The sequence below is a fragment of the Simochromis diagramma genome, unplaced genomic scaffold (assembly GCF_900408965.1).
Source record: "Simochromis diagramma unplaced genomic scaffold, fSimDia1.1 OVJJ01000431.1, whole genome shotgun sequence".
Classification (NCBI taxonomy): Eukaryota; Metazoa; Chordata; class Actinopteri; order Cichliformes; family Cichlidae; genus Simochromis; species Simochromis diagramma.
Window position 1 is genome coordinate 509,793 of NW_024387259.1, and position 12,780 is coordinate 522,572.

Genomic DNA, 12,780 nt, shown 5'->3' on the forward strand with positions numbered 1-12,780 from the left:
TTGTTATTGTTTTTTCATTAAAACTGCTAATTTAAATGTCCAATTTCTAAGGATTATCTGTGGGACTTGTTGGTTTAAGCATATGTGCAGTTTCCTTCACTTACATTATAGCGGAGAGGCAAGAGATCAAATCCCGTACAGATACAAGATGCAGGCGAATAGTATAATGAAGTGAAACTAAGATGAGAACCTGCTAGACGAGCCTTGATTTTAAGGAGATAGTACAAGTGTGAGCATGCGTTAATATTCTTTGTGAACGGTGAGAATATTTTCATTTTGTGAAACAGCTTCAAAAGATATGAAGTAAATTGTGTGGGATGCAATCATATATGCATATATTTATTTTCGCATTATTGTAATTATTATAAAATTGAACCATTTCGAGAAACCTGCAATTCGTGCAAGGCGCGCTCCCGTGGCAAACTTAACTGTGCGCGCTCTGAGCGGCTGGTACTTAACGCCTGCCGTCTCGTCTCTGTTCCAGGAGCTGAGCCAATGTGTACATCGAGCAAACGACGACAGAGAGGGATCCTGTGTCTGTCCCGGTGCCACACATTCACCTGTTTCTCCGTGGTGAACTGAAGGATAATTCTTTCGAGGTAAGCGGGTGTGCCGCAGACAGTGAAACATCAGATTTTCGAGTGGAGTGTGTGTCGGTGAAAACAACAGCCCCGTTGACTAGCAGAGCAGACGCTAGCTTCCTTCGTTAGCGCAGTGCTAATAATGCTGGCGGTTAGCTAGCCTACTGTCCGGCTTGTTTGCTGATTTTTTTTTAAACGCCTCTTGCCTGCAGTGGTTAACGGGTTGACACGCGTAGCGACTAAAAGTTGTTGTTAACGTTTACTAACTGGTGTGAGTGGGGGGAAATGGAAGGGTACCGTTTCTTAGCATGTTCACACACCAGCTAAGCTAACAAACTCACCGACTCAGCTAGCTAGTAAGCTGTGGGATACTGCTTTACGGTAAGACGAGGCCTTGTGTGCCTGCAGTGGAAACTGTTTGCTAGGATACGCCGTTGTCTGCCTTGCAAAGACAAGGCCATTTTGCTTTCAAAGTAGGTTAGACCAGGTCAACAGAAACTCGTCGTGGCATTGTTTTGTGTAGCACTGTTGCTGGCATAACGGCTGTAGAGGAAGTGATGACTAATGTTTACTCCAAGTAAAGGTTACAGTCGGAGTCGGCGTGTTTGACTTGTCTATTATAAGACTAATGTCAGCTCCTGGTCGTTATTGATTATTAAAGGGCTCTAATCGCCGTCGTTACATGTTCACTGCAGTTTGCATTGCATGAGCAGTAGTTGAGCGATCACGTAGTCGTTTACGTGGACACCTGTAGATGAGTTATGAATTAGGGCTGTGGACAGATGCACAGTGGTATCACAATATGACCTTTCGCTGAAGTTTGCTTAAAAAAGCAACCTCCATATTGATCACAGTTGTTGCCCTACTTTACAAAACCTCTGCTCAGGCTGGATGGCTCTAAGCCGAGGTCAATCAAATAATAAAGCCATACCACTGTTTATGTAGCACTTTGCATACAGACGTGCAGCCCATAGCTCCTCACAGAGTAAGACCAAATAAAACGTAAATAAATGTACAAATTAAATGAACCTAGACAAAGGGATGCACTAGTTGTAAAACTCTGGGATTGTATTACCAACGCCCCCCCCCCCAAATGTGACTGTTTAATTCTTTCAGCTTTTGACAAATTAAATACTCTCTAAACAGGCCTCCAACCTCCAAAGTGCTGGACTTGTGTGTCATGCTTGAAACAGTATTTGAGATTTTACAGTAAGATTACACGGCAGATGTCGGTCTGGTCAGGTGTAGCGTCTCATTATCTTGAGATGCAAATTATTGGAAGTACATGATCTGCCCTACATTTGGAAAAATATGGTCTTTTCAGCATGTTATAAACATGAGAGATGCAGGGTATTGATTGGGAGGTGGGAGTCTGTTCCACTGGAATTTGGAATTGCAATACAGGTTTTAATAATTGCAACTTGTATTTAAATATCTTCTGTCAGGATGTGGTTGGTTTCAGTTCACTATAATTAATCTCCCCTCTCCTTGAAAACCAGTTATTGGGCTGCACTTAGATGCTAGATACAAGTTCTGCATTGTACCTTAAAAACACTTTTTTACACACTGAAATTTTGCTTATTTTGCTGCAGACCACAAAATCAGAGTGAACCTTTTTCTTTCAGAGACCTTACACACCCATATGTATGCACTGCGCTGTTTTAACTGGTTGATAAAGTTTGTCCAGCTATAACATGTCTTTAGTCCATCTAACTGCATTTGGCAGGGAAAAGAAACACAGCATGTACATGTGTATGTATGATCCTTCTTGGTTTCTGCTGACTGCCACAGTTAAGTGTTGGTTGTCTGTAATGCAGCAGTAGAGATGAACTTGTTTTGACCCAAGGGTTTTCCATAGCTTTCAGAGAGGCTTAGTCACTTGGTAATGTAGCCCCCAGGGTGGTTTTCATATGTGGATGAAAGCTGACAGATGCCAAGATCAAAGGATTTATGTCATTGATAGGAAAGACTCATCCTTGTGAAATCCCAAAGCTCATTAAAATGCAAGAAAATAAAAGCTTGCTTTTTCATCTTTCATTTTACAGACTGTATTTAAGAGGTTCCATCTGGAATGGGTTTGTTTATTCTGACCAATGTAAAATGTTGTTAAATATTTCTTTTATCAAATCTCTAATGCAGTATTTGCTCTCAGTGGAATAGCACTTGGAGTTAAAGGCAGGAAATGTCTGAACCATTTGACCACTATGCAGCAACCAGCCATTGTTAAAACGGTGACAGAAGTGGATGTCCGGCCAATCCCTCCCGCCTCGCATGCACACACGCTTGTTGAGGAAAAGGACTACAAACTCTATGGGATTATTTTTTTGATGACCAAGGAAACAACCTGCAGCCTATTGTTTTAGCTTACCCAGCGAGGGTTCTGCTTGTTGGCTCAGAAATTTCTCAGATGCTGGTGCTTTGTTTTATTGTACTCCTCTTAGACGCGGCAGTGCCAGGTTTCCACCACAATATGTTGGGTAATCAAACATGAAGATGATTGTCGTTGTGTGCAACCCTCAGCTTCAGCTCAACATAAGAAATGATTACCTTTTTAATTCTGCCAGTTGTCTTTTGTATTTGACTTCTGAACTAAGGATAACGTAACCACGTATGTGTGCTCACGGGCAATGTTGTACGGGCACATACTGCTTGTTCTGATGGTTAAACCTGTCTTCACTGCGAATTCTAGTTTCCCACAGACTTTCCTCGGGTAACACTCCCAGGTATCTTTGCCAGCACGTTCCTGCACTCAGTATACTTGAAAGGTCAATTGCTGCTGACTGCCTTACCTCAGTACTTTTACTTGCAGTGTTTCCCATTATGTTATGCTTCCTGTACTTGGGAAGACTGACCCTGGTTCCCCATGGTGTCGTCTTTTTGGGAAACACTGTGCTTGAACCTCAAACAGTGGTGTGCATTTGATGTGCCTCTTCTCTTTCCAGCAGTAGACTCTTTTTGCTGTTAGTTCTTGGCCAGTTGGTTTAATTAGCATCACATTCCACCCTTTTTCTTGAAACCTTAGCTGACTTGTCTTGTATTTGAAATTCAAAATTCATTTGGTCCATCTGAGCTGCCTGTCTACTTCTGTTGCTGCTCCTGCTGTCACCTGACTACCTGTGTGCTTGTGCATGCATGCGTGGTGTCATATGACATAGGGCTGGGCGATATTGCCTAAAATTCATATCGCGATATAATTTGAAGGTAACGATATATATATCACGATATATTCTTTTCTTCTGTATAACGCATTTTCCACACTATAAGGCACACTTAAAATCCTTTAATTTTCTCAAAAATCGAGAGTGTGCCTTATGTATGAATTCTGGTTGTGCTTACTGACCTCGAATCGATTTTGGCTGCAGAAATCTGTTAAAAAATGTTTTAGTACAGCTTTGGTAAGCCGCACTGCTTGATGGATTGTCAGAGTATTACGGCTGCCGTAGTGAGGAGCTTCGCGGAGTAATCTTGGTCCAAAACTCCATCCGCTTCAGGTCCCAAAGTCAAATGAACACTAAGATTTAAAAACTGTCTAAATTCTTTCATCTTTAATTAAATCATCAGCGTTGCTGCTTTATCGGGTGTAACAATTAAATTTTACATCCATGAAAACAGAATTTATTAAATTTAACGGAGTTAGAAGTTAACAGGAAGTTAGCTCGCTACACGGGCCAAACTTCAGTCAGGAGAACTACTAAGATTATTCATCCACAATACGAGGTTAGTTATTAATAGATTGACAGACCACGTGACTTTCGCGCATTGCATGCTGGGAACTCGTGGCAAAACAATCAAAGTACCGCATCAAATGCACCGCAAAACGTTCATTCTCCGGTTCCAATACCTTCTTGCTTTTTCTTTGTCCCCCAAAAAAGTTATGTACAAAACGAAGGAGAACAATGCCGCTCCATACAAAGACAGATTTGACGTCAAGGAAAAAAATCAAAGGAGTGAAAGGGTCAGACCCTTACGAGCACACAGAGTGGACAAAATACGTTAGCGTGCTGCCCAACTTTCACCACGCTCATATTTATAATTATATGGTTCTTGGAGTGAGTGCATACACTCATGAAGTTTAGTAACTTCAGGTCACTGCAATCAGCCCAGGTAGGGCTGCTCGATTATGGCAAAAATGATAATCACGATTATTTTCACTGAAATTGAGATCTCGATTATTTGACGATATTTATTTAACAATAACAATGTGTTGAATAATGACTTTAAAGATTGTCAAAAATAATATAAAATAGTGTGCAAATACTGATAACAGTGCAAATGTTTGCAATATAAGAAATAAATGAAAAATGTAAACATCTATGTTTAGTGAACTTTGCAGTGTTGCTCTGTGGTGCAGCTACGACACTGTAGCAAAGTTTACACACTGTGTCTACTTGATCCACGTCTGACTGAACCCATAATGTTTCCACACCACTGAAGTTTTTTTTTACCTCTCTTTTCAACCAACGGCAGTTACTCTTCTCTCCAAATAACTTCTGCTTAGCTTTCCGAGCTTCCCTCGGGTCCTCTTAATCAGCGGTCCCCAACCCCCGGGCCTCGGACCGGTCCGTGAGTCGTTTGGTACGGGGCCGCAAGAGTTGAGGCTCAGGTGTGAAATGTATAGTTTTCAGGGTTTTTATCGGTTTTCAGCGTTATTTTGTTATCGTTTTTATCGTTTACTCTGTTTCCTGGGTCTTTTCACGTGTGTTATGAATAAATTTTCTTTTTTTCGGTACTGGTACTAGTTTTATTTTGTTGTATTTATCCGCGACACCTTAAAGGCCAGTCCATGAAAATATTGTCGGGCATAAACCGATCCGTGGCGCAAAAAAGGTCGGGGACCGCTGCTCTTAATTGTTGTGACACGTGTTCAAAATGCAGAGAGGTGCGCTCGATTTGCCACACGGAGCAGCGCAAGAGTAAAGCACGAGGGGGGGGGCTAATAATCGGCTCAGTCATTTTGAATGATCATTGAAAGCCCAGATCGTAATCGTGATTAAAATTCGATTAATTGAGCAGCCCTAAGCCCAGGTACAATTTACCGCCAGATGGGTACAGGACCTTGAAATGCACCGTGTAGAACGAAAGACCATCATACGGTCAAACGTAAGTTTACCAGTCTCACAAATAGTCTTCATAAATACATTCGTTAACAGTTTATTAATAGGACCTTTAAGCTCAACGGTAATTAATTAGTAGTGGAAATAATTTCTGGTTCGCATTACAGAAATGTAGCAGTGACAATAATATTGTATGCTGTAATCGTACTGGGCAATTAGTGATACAAAACAACTGTTTTATCCTGTGAATAAAAGTATATGTTTTTGTCAATGTACCATGGTAATAACAGAAGCGAAACGCAATATTGTGTCAGGACAATTTACTATTTATGCACAATAAACAAAGGAGCGACAATTTCTGTTCAGTGCCAGACTTGCTTGTAACCTATATCACCAATTATGTTAAGAAAAATGATGCATTAACTACAACAGCAGACTGACCTTTGTGGAAATGCTTGGAGCAGACTAACCTGTGAGCTGGAGTGTTCTGGGACGTTATATTTGGTCTTTGAATGGCTGCAATCCAGGCCATCCGTCGCCTCTTTGTTACTTCGGAAACATGGCTCGAACAATTTCTCTTCAACGACGTAATCCGATAACAACCGATCTCTTTACCTGTCGGCTTAACGTGGCTGTCATGCGACCGGCTATTGCAGTTAATAATACAACAGCTTCTTGCCATTTTTTTGTGTTTCTTTTTATCGCTGTGTAACTGATTTCAATTGAAAGCCTGCGTGCGCTAGTACCTCTTGCCACGAGTTCCCAGAATTCTTTGCGGTTTTACCTCTGAATGACGTCACATTTTCAATCTCTATATACTGCAAGAACATGGGAATAGAACAGCTGCGAGAGAATTCAACATTAATGAATCAATGTTACGGAAGTGGAGGAAGTGCAGTTTTTGGCTTTCCCCATATTTCAAAAGTGCTTCATCTCTTTGCTATGACTGTCGCCCGCCATAATTTGCAGATGATAATGGTTTTAGCCGCTGCGATGCTTTCGACCAAAACAGGCGGAGCTTGATGACATCATCAACATGCGCTATCGCGATAGAGCGATATAGTCAAAATCTCTATCGTTGGCCAAATTTATATCGTTTATATCGCCCACCTCTAATATGACACGAGATGAGAAATGTATTTTTTAAGAAATATTGTTCTTTGACAGTCTTACAGCAAGGGTGAACTTGAGATGTATACCAAGTTGTCCTTTTGTTGACTAATTACACGTGGAATTTGACAATAACTGTGATTTTTATTTTTTTTTTATTTATTTATTTTTTTTAAATGTTGATGTGTGTGAAGACAAGTCTGAATCTGTGACTGAACTTTTTAGGAGATCTTTGCATCTTCTGCTGTGCTGGCACAACTTTAGCAGCCGGCGTTGAAAAAATTATAAGCATGACAGCTGTTTTTGTCCAACCTAATACTGGCGGTGTGAGAAAGAGAGCAGTGAGTCATTGGCTCACTAACAGTGAGGTAATTCTAGATCTGCTACTAATGCCAAAGGGAGTCCCTGCTTGTTTTATCTCTGTGTATTTCTATACTAGGTGCTAACACACAAGATAGGGTCTGTGTCTGTCTGTGTGGTTGGTTTTGCCTCCACCTTGATATCCCTGTTCTGTGTGGCTTCTCCATGGGAACAAGCTGCTAGGCTGCATTGTTCCCAAGTTGTTTTTCCTGCTATGGAAAAGAGCCAACTGTTGACTGGGTCTGGATTTTGAAATTGGTCTATTCCATTTCTGTAGCACTATGAAATCAAACTGTAGTTGGATGATAATAATAATATTACTAATAATAATGGTTACAGTTTTCTGCATATATGCAACCTGTTACCTTGATTGAATGAGAATTGAGCCTGCTTTAAAGTTCTAGCATAGGAGCTGTAGGATCATGCATGGTGCCTCAGTAAATGCATAGATACACCTGCATGTTTATTTGTGGTGCTTCTGCTTTATTTATTTTTTTTATTTTTATTTTTTTATAATATATAAAAACATTGTGACCTTTAATATGTATATTAAGACTGGCCCTGTCTTTGAAGTAGGTGGCACTTAATTTGCAGATGAAGATCGAAATAACATGCCAAAGGTCGTCTCATTAGTGAGCATTCACAGACTGAAGTGGAAGTGCCTTGCTGTGTAGTTTGTTTTTGAAGTGAAAGTGTGGTTGCAACATGATATTCTTTCTCCTTCAAAATGCCAAACGCACATTTGGTCCGGATGTGCACTTTGAACAACGATTGACCCTTTGCATTGAAGTATAATGCATCGTAATGAAGAGGATCTTCTTAATGTTACTGTGTAATTAATTTCAATTTGTATTTGGTGGCATTTTTCTGTTTTCTTTTGGTCTGCCAATGTTTTACCTCTGAGAATTTTACATTCAGTAGAGTCAATACAATGTTTGTAAACAGAAGTGGAAAGGGTCTTGCAAATCTTTAAATATGTTTTGTATGAAATCAGAGCCCAGGAATGCACAGTGACAGCCTGCTGTTAGTTCACCTATGCAAGAGAGCATCTTAGAACAATTGCACACACAATCAACTAAGTTATGTGAACATTGGTTAAAGGCTAAAAGTAACCATTAGCCAACTGCCTACTTTGCTCTGTGCGTGTTCATTAGTGCAATCATTTTTTGTCTGAATTATTATTATTATTATTATTATTATTATTAATTTTTTTTTTTTTTAATTTAAATTTTTTTTTGTACATTAACTCCAGTTTTAGACTGTTTTGTAGGTAGAAATGATGCTGGTGCAGTTTGCTACTCAGATGTGTAAAGGTTTTAAAACTGGGACTGAATGTCCACAAACGGTCCCCCCAGGTTCTTTCAGTGTCATGATCTCACAGATTTTGCACTTGTCATAGATGAAAGTAGTGTATGCAGAAATGTTTTTAAAGTTATAAGTTGTGTAGTGTGTGTGTGTGTGTGTGTGTGCGCGCGCGCGCGTGCTTGTATTTAAAAGGTTCCTTCATGTAATGATCTGCAAGAGGGGGTGGGGGGGCCACAGCCCTGTCCTCCAGGGCATGAAGCAGGTATGGAGGAGATCAAGACTCCAGACATCCAGAGGCCCTCAGAACACAAGAGACCAAGGAAGACCAACAGAGGGGCAGCCGCGCCACTGTCCCAAAAAAAGCTGAGAGCCCCAGATGAGGGCTCACTCAGCAGCCGTGGAGCAGAAGCCAGGGGGGGTTGCAGTGACGTGCCCATGAGCTCCACCGGCAGCCAGCTGTGCCAGAGTGACCGAGCCCCAGGCCGAGGGCACCCCACCCCCGAAGTGGCCCGAGTGAGCCCCAGGCTCCAGACCCCGACAAGCAGCCACCAAGGAGTGAGCCGGTGTGTACCTGGACGCCCACCCCCGGACACAAAGAACCACCAACGCACCGATGTCTGAGGGCGTCTGCCATTGGCAGGGGAAGTGGTGGGGGAGATGGGCCTGAGATTTCCCCAGAGAGGTGGCGTCTGATACCCAACCTGACATATAGACGCAGACATACAGGCACACACAGATACAGACATCCATTCCCACCCTCATGCTCTCATATGCAATTACTCAACACTCACCCAACGTGGAGACAGACACAAAGAGACGCTGTACACACAATCACACTCCCCAAGCATACTCTATACCCCAGGTCTAGGTACCCTTGCCCCTGGAGGGGGAAACTGCACCTAGACCTAGGGCTGCTCAATTAATCGAATTTTAATCACGATTACGATCTGGGCTTTCAACTATCATTAAAAATGACTGAGCCGATTATTAGCCCCTCCCTCATTTATCCGCGACACCTTAAAGGCCGGTCGGTGAAAATATTGTCGGGCATAAACCGGTCCGTGGCGCAAAAAAGGTTGGAGACCGCTGATTAAGAGGACCCGAGGGAAGCTCAGAAAGCTAAGCAGAAGTTATTTGAAGAGGAGAGTGACTGCTGTTGGTTGAAAAGAGAGGTAAAAAAAAAAAAACTTCAGTGGTGTTGCACACTATTTTATATTATTTTTTTAAAGTCATTGTTAACCCTTTAAATCCGGTCAGAGCAGCACGCTCAGTTTTGTGTAACTATTTTTAAATCCCTGTAGAACCTGAACCGCATAAGCTAGCGCAATAATTTGTTTTGCATATGAAACCGGAGGAGTTGTACTTGCATCTTATGCCATCAGCTTGTCCTCGGTCACGGTTTCCTTCCACATATAGCTTTGCAAAAATTGCATAAAAAGCGCTTGCAGGAACAAAAACATAATATTCCAGAAACACGCTTTGCCGATCCGATCAGCTGTTCATAACACTTCCCACATTGAAAAAGGCGTCAGCGCGAACTATCACATGTCCGCCATTTCCTGGCCGAAACCGGAAGTGATGTCATTTTCGCGGAAATGTAGTTTTTTACTTGTAGGCCTTAAAAACCTATACTGGTCATGTTTGACTTTTCTGAATAGTTTCTGGGATGCTTAGAACTCAAATTGCACTGCTGGAAATAGTTTATTTTGATGCACCTGCTGTTTTCTTTGCAAATTTGCATCATAGGATTGTTTTTTTTGTTTTTCCTGCAGTGTATATAAAAATTGGTGTATCTCCAAAATAAAACTATGAAGACACTCAAAATAAATTTCCTGTTGTTGTAAACTATTTTTTGCAACTTTTTTGTATTTAAAGTTTTGAGGGATAAACCTCTTATTTTTCTCCAAGTAGAAAATATATATATTATATATATATATATGTATATATATATATATATAGATATATATATATATATCTATAATTAAATAATATATCATATATATATACATATATTTATATATTTTTGTGTGTTTGCATTTTGGGGAAAAAAAAACAAAACAAACAACAAAAACGATTTCAATTTTCTTGTGTTATTGTTTTTTGCAATAATGTAGTTACATGGACTTAATGCATACATATATTAAAATATGGGCTATAACAGTTGTATAGCAACTTGAAATGCTCCCACAAATGGCACTACAACATGTAAAGAAATAATATAAGCTCTGGCGGACTTGGTTCTATGGTAGGTCTTAAAGGGTTAAATAAATATCGTCAAATAATCAAGATCTCAATTTCAGTGAAAATAATCGTGATTATCATTTTTGCCATAATCGAGCAGCCCTACCTAGACCCAGGTAGTGTTACCCTTTTCCCTGGGGTGGAGAGAAGCAGACCGAGTCGGCGGCAGCAGCAAGGAGGCCCCACATTCCAGACCCCAATCGGACGGCCAACTCTTTCTCCCAGACCCCCGCTCCAACAGGCCGCAGAGAACGGGGGTGTGTGAAGACTCCAAACCTCCCTCCGCCCCCTCATATGTAGTGTTGATGCATGTGTGTTCTAAGGTGCATTTAAAACCCAGGAGGGCATGGAGCTACCTCACAATACATTGCTATCTACTAGACAGACATCCTTTGATAGTTTGCGATGTCGAAAAATGTGTATTAGTGATTAATATTGTTCCCCAAGACCCAGATGGAAGTAAGACTAATATTAATGCAACTTGTAGGACAGATTCAAATACCTTGTAAACAATTTCAGAGACCTAAAATGCAAATAAGTGCATTTTTAAAGGACCTACAGGCATTTTCCTTTCTATTCACCAACCCTCTCTATGATGATCAGTGTAGTATACCTATTGTTGAGTATGTCACTGAAGTGATCACACTTGAGTGTTAGTTTTCTCGTCGACCCCCCCCCCCCCCCCCCCCCCCAAAAAAAAAAAAAAACCCCCTTTTTTTTTTTTTTTTTTTTTTTTTTTTGACTATACTGACTAAACCATGAACGAGACATGGGGCATGCTACCGTATTGCCTCTGCTGTAATCTTTTCTCAGTGGTTACGCCACATCTGTTCGCATTATTGCCAGACAATATAAACCGAATACAGTCAGAAACTTGGCAGCAGTAGAAGAAATACAGGCGCAAAGAGAGACCGCTGTAACACGCATGCACAATGTGGGCTGTAAAACAGAGCTAGTGACAGTAGCCAATGCCCAAATTGTGTTATTAAAAGGGGCAAGGGCAATATATACAACAATGAGCCATCTGGACCAGGCAGCAGTTCATCACTGGCGACCCAAACAGGTCATCACCTACATCCACAGGGGCTACAGAGGAGAGGATGGAAAGAGAAACTATTTACACCTTAAACATCCTTCAGTAGTGCAGATTTTTGCATTTTGTCATGCCAATAGCATATCAATGAACTGAAACAAGATCAGTGAGTTGGAGACGTGAAAGGCATGCCTTGGTGAGGGGTTGTAAGACAGGATAGAGTAAAGCACAAGCCCACATTTCCATATGAAATGACGCTGTCCTTTCCTTTTACAGTCTGATTTGTTTTACTACCATGCAAGTAACTTAAAAATCAAGTGAAATGGCACGACCTGTCAAAGATGTGCCCTTAAATTCTACCTGCCATTGTCACACAGAGTATAGAAGAAAGGGCTTAGTGTCCGCATACAGGCTGGGAAAGGGACGGCACGAGGTAGGTGTGACTGTGAAACCAGAAGCATGTGGTTCAGACTTGTCACAAATTGTTACAGTGAGCGTACCCTGGATAATCCTCTTTTGTGAAACTTAAGTGACCAAACACATGCAAAATGGACTTTTGAGAGGCTGAGCACAGAGATTGATCAGGAAAGTCTTTACTGAGGGCACGTGTAAGGGCTGTTTTCTCAGACTTGTACTGGACGTTTCTTTACAATTGCAGTTATTGCTCTGTTGGTGGACATATAAAAAGAACGCAGGTTTAAGGAAGTTGTGCATCTGCTTCACTTTTCAGACACAGAAGCATCATCCATCATTTATACTGTCTTCTTGTAAGCAGAGTTCATTTTATAAAAAGGTATTAAAGTTTGAATCTCTTCATAACCCGAATATCATTTGTGGTTTTATTTTGCAGTTCAAAAATAGACGTGCACTTTTGGCAGTACTTGCAGGTACAGCACACACTGTACAGCAGTCGTTCTACGTCATTGCTGGCATTATTGTCGGCCACGATGGTGGCCAGAAGCAGAGTCCGTGAGTCATCGTGTTTGGGGGCAGTTACATCTGTGTTTAGATCTGTCCATATGGGATCCGATCACCAAGACGTACTCAAGTGCTGCATGTGAACCGGGTCGGTGTTTCCCTGTGCACTAAGCTAGCT

The 12,780-nt window shown here is 41.2% G+C and overlaps 1 protein-coding gene across 3 annotated transcripts in view; it reads left to right on the forward strand.

Annotated features, from left to right (window-relative positions):
* The first annotated feature begins 425 nt into the window (after window positions 1–425).
* Window positions 426–12,780, forward strand: part of siah1 (siah E3 ubiquitin protein ligase 1) — a 32,106-nt gene continuing 19,751 nt past the window's right edge. For 2 of the 3 annotated variants that reach the window (XM_040002225.1, XM_040002224.1), the window contains exon 1: window positions 427–599. The gene's annotated coding sequence lies outside the window, so the exon portion shown is untranslated. Of the gene's footprint in view, window positions 600–12,780 lie in introns of all 3 variants that reach the window. The other variant, XM_040002226.1, reaches the window with a different exon arrangement.